Source organism: Neltuma alba, unplaced genomic scaffold (genome assembly GCF_004799145.2).
Source record: "Neltuma alba isolate B1F8T4 unplaced genomic scaffold, ASM479914v2 tig00010816_pilon, whole genome shotgun sequence".
NCBI classification, from domain to species: Eukaryota; Viridiplantae; Streptophyta; class Magnoliopsida; order Fabales; family Fabaceae; genus Neltuma; species Neltuma alba.
Window position 1 is genome coordinate 17,720 of NW_021635624.1, and position 10,390 is coordinate 28,109.

The following is a 10,390-nucleotide window of genomic DNA, read 5'->3' on the forward strand; positions in this document are numbered from 1 at the left end:
AGTGAGAGAGAAGAAGAGGAAGAGAAAGAGAGAGACTGAGAAAATGTTAGAGAGAAAGCCAGCAATCAAGGCGGTAGAGGTGGATTTACAGTGAGAAGAGGCGATGTGGTGTCAAGGATCGAAGCCGTTTAAATGCCGGACGGACCCTTTCCTCTTAACTGTAACTTGCTTTTAGTTATTTTGCCTTTTCAAAAAAAATTATTAATTTATTATTATTATTATTATTATTCACTTTTATTATTTATGGAGAGAAAAACGGTTGATATTTTTAGAAAACTTTAGACCCATTTGTTACAGTTTTCTATCACCTTTTTTTAAAAAAGAATTATTTTGAGAAATTTTATAATATTTGTTAAATTTTTAGAAATAATCAGAATATCAAAAATAATGTTTCATATTATTTTTTACAAGTTACTTTAGATATCAGTCTTTTTTGGCCAAAACTATCGCTTTGAAAATAATAATATGCAGCATATGATAAAAATGTCAATAAAAATATTATAAAATCCAAAAATTAAGGAACAATAAATCAATCAGTATAATTGAAACCAAATACAAGCAAAATAATGTTTTTCATAAAATCTCTAAACTATGAATCACATTAATTAATCTCTAGACAATCTAATTAATAACTTATTTTAAGCTTTCATAAAGGGGGTCCTTATTAAATATATTCCTTTTGAATTGAAGTTTACCTTATTAAATAAATAATATGCAGATTTTAGTTCCATTTTCAAAAATAGAATCATATTATATGTCACCCAATGATAGATTTGGTTACCTTACATCTTCTTAAACTAATTATTAAATATAATATATACATCTTTTACCTTATATAACTTCATATGCTACTATGATATCAGCAGCTTTAGTATACATAATTAGTATATTATTCTTAAACTAATACACGTATGCATAAAAACAAAAGCTTTGTTAGTTATGCAAATAGAGAGATAATTTGAATGTGATTAGTTCTAACTAATTAAGATTCAGGTGAAAAAACATAATTAAGAATAGAAAAATAAGGTTTTGGTTAGTGAAAGTGATTTGGTAGCCTATTATTTATAGATTCTCGATTACTAAATGGTGAAGTAGATGAAACGAAACCGTTGCCTTGTTCTAAAATGGTAAAGGATGCATGGTCGATCCTATATATATATTCTTTAATAATTTGTAAATGATTGTAATATACATTGTGGTGAAAGTGACGAGTTGACTCTCGGGGTTTAGTATTTTCATGTTTTCAATTTATAAACTTTATGTTGACTTTTTTTTAAACTCATGTTAAGTGCAAATTTGATTTAATGTATGAGTTTATAACTAAGTTTACTGTTTTAATATTTTTAGCTTATAAAATCGTGTCAACTCATTTTTAAACTCGTATTAATTTTTTTTATTTGATTATGATCAGTAACTTTATATATGAATTTTATTAAAAAAAATTGTTGAGTATGATAAATTATAAAAGTTGATGGATTTAATTTCAGTTATTTAAATTTGAAATATATTTAAATAAAATTATTGTTATTCCTATATTTTTAATAGCTATTTATTGGTAAAAGCAAACTCTTATAACTCTAAGAGTTTACGTCTTTACAGTGAGTTTGTTTAAACACATGAGTTTGACAACCTTAATAATATATGATGCAATATACACATTAATATAAAATGTAGGAAAAATTATGAAAGATCCTTATTACAAAATTTATTATCCAAAAGTTTTTTTAAGTACTTAGATACAAACATATACTTAGAGAATGTAACTCTTCTTTAACTGTCTATAACATAGCTTATCTTCAGTTATATCTCAAATGAAAAATATTTGCACATAGCTAAGGATACATGTGGAACACTGTTGATGGGATCTTTTAACAATTTTTCCTCGAATTTAATATGAATGAAAAAAGTATCATCTATCAGTAATAAAGCCTAATTTGTATACAGAGAATAAAAATAAATAAATAGAAATTAAGCCTCCAACCATCTACTAAGCACTATCGATTAAGCCTACCTAAATTGGCATTCTATATATTTATAGATTTTTTTTATTTTAATCTAATCAATAAAAATGATTATAAAAACCACGGTATGATATGAATCTAATCTAATATCACTCAAAATATGATAGTTATGTTATTATTTATGATATTTTTGCGTAACAATAAAAATAAAATCAAGATAATTATATGCTTATGATAATTTCTTTTTTATAAATGACCCTTTTGTTAATTTTAACTGTTAATATGTGACACACAAATGATTTATATTTTTAACCTTTCATGTTTTTTCAAAAAAAAAACATCATAGGCTAAGTAAGGCGTGTGAAATTAATTAATGTATTTTTCTAAAATTATAGTATTAAAAATTCTTAAAACCACTAATTGTTGTAAGACAATTAAAGAAAAGGCTTCTCGTAGTGGTTGAGCTATCATCTTACATAAAGTCAAAACCAAAAGCAAAGCTACAATCTGTCATTTGGGATTTATTTGCATGGCCATACTCTTTTAGTAATCAATCACAACAAATTTTGGCTTTCATCAAGCAATTGACACATATTGGTGAAAGAGCAATTGGAACTATCATTCAAGATATATGTTTTCTTAAAATTATTTTCTAGTTTAGGTAATGTTACATTTTTTTTTTGTTGAACATATAATGGTACATTTTTCTTATTAATATCATTTGATCTTTTATAATAAATAAATAAAAGGCTTCTCACTTTGTGAGTTAGTGTTGTCAACTCTCAATCGTGGTCTTAATTAGCCTTACTTTGGATAATTTCATTTTAGCATATTCACTGAATTTTTCATAACTTTATTATAAAAACTATCATTTGAAGTTGAAAAAGAAATTAGACCAAAAATAAAATAAACAAAACCTCAAAGTTCAACATCAAATGGAAGAGGGTTTGAAAGTCATTCACCACTAAGCTCTGAATTTTTTTTTTTAAAAAAAAGTGGTTAAAGCCTTAATTATGCCAGTTAGTGGAAGTGGGATGGTCTAATATTCCACTTTGTGTCCATTTCATGTTTGTTGGTATGAAAATTAATTAAAAATTCATTGAATAATTAACTTCTTTCTTAAAAATCGGTCTGTCTTTTTTATTACAACCAAAATGAATTATAATTAATACGTTGAAATTGAATAATTAACGTCATTTTAATGGGTAGTCTTTCCTTTACTTGAAACTAAGATGATACTTTCACTCATCTGAATTGAACTGGAACATATACAACACCCTGCATGGTAGGATATTCAATTTTTTTCCAGAAAAAAAAAACAAAAGGAAAAGCATAAATCGAAAATTTAATTTCATATAGTACCATATACAAGACTTAAATTCAAAATCATATTTCAGAAAACAAGTGTTAAACTACTTAAACGGATTCTATAGGAAATTTAATCTGGAGAGATCATTATAATTTACTTTAATTTTAAATTAGTTTTTATAGTTTGTTTAATTTAAATTGGGCTCTTATGATATGATCTATTACAGAGATTCATCCTTAAGCGTAAAAATCAGTAAATGTTAATTTATAGAATTTTATGATCTTTTCAAGTTTCTTTCGTTTCATTTACCATCATTCTAACACATGTGAATTATTATAAACAAAATTTCATAAGCATATACGTTAAAATTAACGAATCAAGTAACAAGCATCTAATTCAAATAAAATAAACTATTGAAAAAAATTGAGTTAAACCATAAACACATGGGAATTAAATTTTTTTATGGGGTAAATACGCAATTGCAGTCTTGATTTTATTTCTTAGTTGCAAACCCCTTGATTTTTTAGTAGTACAATTTTACTCACAATCTATTTTGTGCAACTTTATCCATGATATTTTATTTTAATGCAGTTAAGAAATAAGATCAAAAGTAAAACTGCAAAATCATCAGTAAAATTGCAATTGCATCACTAAAAATTCACAATACTGAATGTATTTAAAAAACAAAAGATCAAAATAAAATTGCACCATTACTTTTCTTACACGGTACTCTTCTGATCCTTAATATAAGACTCAATTATTGAGTTAGTTTTGGTCTTAAATATAAGACACATTTCTCATATTTATCAATTTTCTCTAAATTATCCTTATGGATACTCCCTCAATCATAATCAAATACAACAGAAGGGAGTATTAAGAAAGATGATTATGGTATTTTGAAAAAACGTGTCATATTTCTTATAATTAACTAACTTACTAACTTTTTTAACCTAATCAAATTAATTAAATAAATCTTATATTAAGAAGTGGAAGAGTACCTTTGTTTCACAGTATAAGGAAAAATCAAGTCTGAAGAAGTTTTCAGACTTAAGGCTAGAGAGAGAGGGAGGACTAAGGAGCTTAGAGGGTATAAGTTTGTTGTTATTTAGGAAAGTGACAAATTCCCGTGAGTTCCAAGCGGTCTTCTCCATTCTCTCTCTTCTTAGAATAAAGCATGCGATCTTTTCGGGATTTGAATTTAAATTGTAAAATATTTTGGGAAACAAAATATTAAAATAAATAAAGAGTAATGAAATGAAAGGTGCAAAATCAGCCAATCAATTTCCTCTCGGATCTGCTCAAGTAGTCCAAGGAGCAATCTCTTCTTCGTTTTTTATTTTTTTGCCAGCAAGAACCCTTCTCTTTCTACATTAAAATGATTTTTTTTAATAATTTCTCTAATCTTGAGAGTTGAATGACTAATTTATAAAAATTAATAAAATTAATTATAAAAAATATGTATGTTGATTTTGTTAAAATATCCCTTCAATTGTTTTCTATTAAAAATTGCTCAAGGGTGAACCTTTCACTTTAATATAAGCAAAACAACTCTTCAATTAGTTTTTATACTGGAATTAGAGATACTATGCATTTTTATGTTCAAATTATGATCATTTTACCATTTAGTTATTGCTTGAAATATTGGGGAAAAAAATAAAAAATATGATTGAGTCGTCTGTAAAAACATTGTTCTTAGGTGATGCTCCTAGCATCAAGTTATTACCATTATGCCACAAATAGGATAGAATAAAAAAAGGTGACACTCCTATAACTAAATAAACTCTTCCTCCGACAAGACAAAGTGACAGAATAACAAAAACAGAAATAGCAAACCCAGCAATAAACATATGAGAGAATAGGAGAGGAGAGCTTAAAAACTCGAGCTAGTGTATTCTAAATTTCAGCTTCAGGTTTTTTTTTTATAAGCCATAGATTCATGTTAGGATAAGAAAGCACTTAATGATGTACTACCTCTGGTTCTTATTATAAGACCTAGTTGACTAATTTAGGAAGATTAAGAAAATTAGTTAAGTTAGTTACTTATTATAAATAGGTGTTATCTTTACTAAAACACCCTTGCTAATCATGTATATTACCTAGAGTTACCATTATATAAAATATTTTATATGTGCAACTATTTCAAGGACTACTTTGAAAAAAATAAATAAATATGAAAGACAAAGTGAATTGGAATTTTATATTTAGGACCAAATTAAAAGTCAAACAAGCTCTTATAATAAAAAGCGGAAGTAGTAATAAGGTTGCCATGCAAGAGATACAAAGACAAAAAATCGAAAAAGAAGAAATAGTAGGATAAGAATAAGAAAGTAATCAATATAGTGATAAGATTACCAAATTAAAAATACATCACATGAATAAGATTGTTACGTAAAAAATACATCACATAAATAGAATTATCAAGTGAAAATCACATTAGGTTTGACACACTCACATACAACAATCACAACAATTATACTAAAAGGGAATTCATTATTAACATCTACCCATATCCAATCATTATCTTACAAAGAAGCTCTCATACCCACTATAAAATCATTGATATTGAGTTCATAGTTATTAATCACTGACAATTGTATTCTAAATGAAGCAAAATTCAAAGATTAAATATCAGTTTTTTTGGCCAATGGATTAAATGTCATAGTTGTTTATTGAAATTATGATTTTTGGTTACAAGGGAAACATAATATTTCAAAATTCTAATATATACAAATCCTAACTTAAAATAATTAGGCGTGGGGGGGGGGGGGCATCAACATGGGAAATGGCAAGGCTGCACCGCTGCAGTAAGCTGTGATGGGGTCGGAGAAAAAATGACAAGGACAGCTAATACGGACACAGTACAAACTGATAGAGGTACGAATCCAGTGCTTCGCGTTGTATCATTTTCATTTCTACTTCCGCTGACTGATGTCACATGGTAGTGAAGGTAGCGGTTGTTGGAAAAGCCGCAAATCACTCCTAATTTTTGTTCATAAGATAAAATGACGTAATTTCCATATACTAGTAGAACAGGTTTGAGAAAATTAGAAATAAATTACTCATTACAAATTTAATTAGCAAATAGTTCTTAGGCTGATCGATTACATAAGAAACGATTAGTTGTGCTTAATTAGCAAATAGTCTTTGGGATGATCGGTTGCATGAGGGAAGATTAGTTGCACACAAAGAAAGATAAATTGTATAAAGGAAAGATTGTTTACACAAAATTGTTTCGATATAAGGATTAGTTTGTACATAAAGAAAATAACTTACACATAAGAGAATTTTATTTGCACAAAAAGAAATTAAATTGCATATTGCACAAAGGAAAATTATTACACACAAGAGATAATAAATTGCACACAAACGAAGTTAAGTTGTACAAAGTCCTTTCATCCCATTTTTCAATTAAATTTTTAATCAGAAATTTATCCTCAATTTTCCCAACAGTTTTTGATTAATTTATATTTTAAAATTTTTCTTTCATCTTTTCACTTTTACTCTCTATGAATTCTCACGAATTTTTTAATTTTATTTTAAGATGAGCCAAATCTTTTTATTCATTGATTAGGATTTAGAATTACTTTAGAAAAAATATTAATTACTTTTTCAAATCCCATTTCTAATAAATTAGTTTATACTTTCTATAATTCTAAATGTAAGACTTAATTAATTAATTAATTCACTAATATCACTAAAACTGGCTAATATGATTATCTGTCATGATTATTATACATAATATTACGTATATATCTATTATCCTATCATCTTCAATTAAGTAAGAAAAATTATAAAATTAATTAGAATAATTTGAGAAAAAATATTGAAGGAGGAAAACAAAGAAAATTGAAATCCAAACAATGAGATCAAAACAAATTTCTCAACTAGATTTTATATTTTTTGGCAAAAAAAACCTATATTTTATATTTAAGACTGAAAATATATATTAAAACACCATACATCCTTAAAACTGTAGATTGGAACGCTTCATGGGAAAACTTGTCAGAAGCTGCATGTTAGCAAATATTTAGATCATCGGCATTATTATGGAGGCCCAATAATTTCTCTGGGAGAAAAGTGTTCACATGGTTATAGGTAAATCATTTAAATTTATTAAGTTAACATTTTTTTTTGGTTAAATGAGACTAATAGTATTAAGATTAAGGACCTAAAAATACATTTTATAGATTAAAGGAACTAAACTGAAACTTAAAATGAATTTAGGGATAAAATGTATATTTTAGCCAAAATTTTAATATACATATATACTCTCTGTCCTTAATATGAGACATAATTTGATTTTTATTTTAATCCTAAATATAACACCCCCATCTATTTTATCTCTCATATTTATGTATTTTTTCAAGATAGTACTTCTAATAATAATAGTTATAACCAATACACTTTCTTAGAAATAATATTTTAAGAAAGACAATACCTATTTATTACAAATAATTAACTTAACTTATTTTTTTAATCTACTCGAATTAGTCAACTAGCTCTTATATTTAAGATCGGAGGTAATACTTTTTTCTAAACCGAATTCTATCTTATATGAAACTTTTTTTTAACTTCTTATTTTCCTCTTAATTCAAATCGTTTCTATTTTAATGCATAAGGGATGTTGTTTATGCTTTGCTACACCTACAACGTTACTTTTCGATTCTATTTAGATTAAAATATATTCTAACAAGATTTTCAGTGGGATTTTTAATTAATTGCTAAGTCAAAGTTGAAAATGTTGTTGATTGTGGTAACTTAACACACAAAAGGATAGTGGGAGAGTGCCAAATCCCATTAGAAGGTAATGGAGCCACAAAGTATGTGTGTTAGGAAAGTGGAGGCAGACGTCGTTGAAATTAATGGATACCTTTATTTATCTTGTAACTGACATTGACAAATCATGCATGGCACGGTCATCGTCATGGTGGCAGTTTCAATTTAGACCAAATTATTTACTTTTGATGAAAACAAGGTACATTTGTTGCTCAAATTTTATGGTACATTATTTCAATTTAGTCTTTTAATTCTAATTTTAAGAAGTATATTTTTAGTTCTTTAATTTTATTTAATAAGTCAATAATTAATAATTTTTTTAATATTTGAAATTTGAAATATGTTATATATACTTAATATATATATTAATCTAAGTTTTTTGGTTAGAACAGTAAATTGGTGAATGAACTTCCCAATTCGTCTGGTTAGAAATGTTAGATAGATCGATTGAGTAGGATTTTATATTTTTTCTTCTCTTGATGAGCTTAAAATAATTTTGTTTTGAATTAAAAAGTTAGTTGTCTCTCATATTTATGCTTTAATGCTAGGCAAATCTCAAAAAAGTTTTTTGGTGCTTTATTAGGTAAGGTTCATCTGATATACTCATCTCGTATAACACAAAATCAATTCTTCATATCTAATCCAAACGGACACTTAATAACTTCTTCTAATTCTAAATATAAGATCTATTTTGTGGTATAAATTACTATAAATTACACTACAAAATAGATTTTATATTTAGAATTGAAAGGAGTATAAATTTATTTGATTCCTAGCACTTGTGTGTACCTTTTCAAAGAGGATGGCACTTTTAATCTCACGCAAAAGAAATGTTATAAATAAAATAAAATATTACTATAAAATTAAGAAATACAATGTTTAAATACTCCGGAAGTATACGTGAAAGATACTGAAAGTTGTTTGTTTACTCTTTTATGTCTCCAAAGTTTTATTTTAATGAATCTAGACAGGGTGGGATCAGAATTTCAGAGAGTTGATTATATGTTTCTTAAGTTAGAAGCAATGTTGTTATGAAAACTAGGATGTTTTTTGATTGAATAAAATTAAAATGCGTGAACAATCATGTTGTATATGTGTAATGCAGCTCTTACTCTCCAGGGTCGGCTCCTCGTTCTCGAGAAAATTCTCGCTTTTAACTTGTTACTATTGCACGCTCCTTTATGCATTGCACATTAATATGGATAGTACACCTTTTTAGTAAATTATTTTTGTCTATTTTGTTAATTTAGAATAACTTATCAGTTTACAGATTCACATCAAGTGTGCCACAAATTTAGGGTTGTGGAGATGAAGCAGGTATTTTGGTGGCTTAGAATCTATCTGGTTAGAAAAATTTTTTAGTGAGAGAAAGCTTAGGTGAGTTGGATCTAGGACTCACTAAGATTGGAGTATGCTTTTATGTTTTACTTATAAAGATACTTACATATCATTTCTACATACTACTTTTGGTCCTTAATATAAAATCTTGTTTGACTTTTATTTTAATCCTAAATATAAGACCCCCAATCCATTTTGTCTCTCATATTTATATATATTTTTCCAAAGTAACCCTTCTAATAATGATAGTTCTAGTCAATACACTTGATTAGTAAGGATATTTTAGAAAAGACAACACCTATTTAGAATAAATAACTAACTCAACTTACTTTTTTAATCTTCTCAAATTAATTAACTGGCTCTTATAATTAAAGCCGGAGGTAGTAAGATTATCACATCCTCCTTGGAAATGACAAAAGTTGGTCCTTCGGCCAGATGGGAGAGAGACGACAGTGAGCGTAAGGGCCGGGCAGTGAGGGCGCACTCTGGTCATAGAGTTTTCAAAAATTATAGGAAGCTATGTTCTAATTTTGTTTAAAAATTAACTACTAATAAAAATAAATCAACTAACACCCAAAACACCCAATTTTTGACCCTGCACCTTAACTTTCTTATAATATGCTTTCTTATTTTCTTTCACCAATTTCTTATTGGACACTTGAAATTGGGACCCTTAGATTCAAACTCTAAAAGGATGCTTGAATAAAACCAAACCATGGTTTACAGAATAGATTTTTAGGAGAATAGATTTTGTGAAGAATAGATTTTATAAAAAAATGATTCTGATAAAATGAGAGTGTCTAGATTGTTGTTATCAGAAACACTTTTTATATGTGCAAATTATTAAAAAAAACATTTTAATTTGAAGAAATAAAATTGTTAATACTCCTCTGGTTCTTAATATAGGACCCAATTGTTAAGTTAGTTTTAGTTCTAAATATAAGACCCATTTCTAATATTTATCTATTTTCTCTAAATTACCCCTATAGATACTCCCTCAATCATA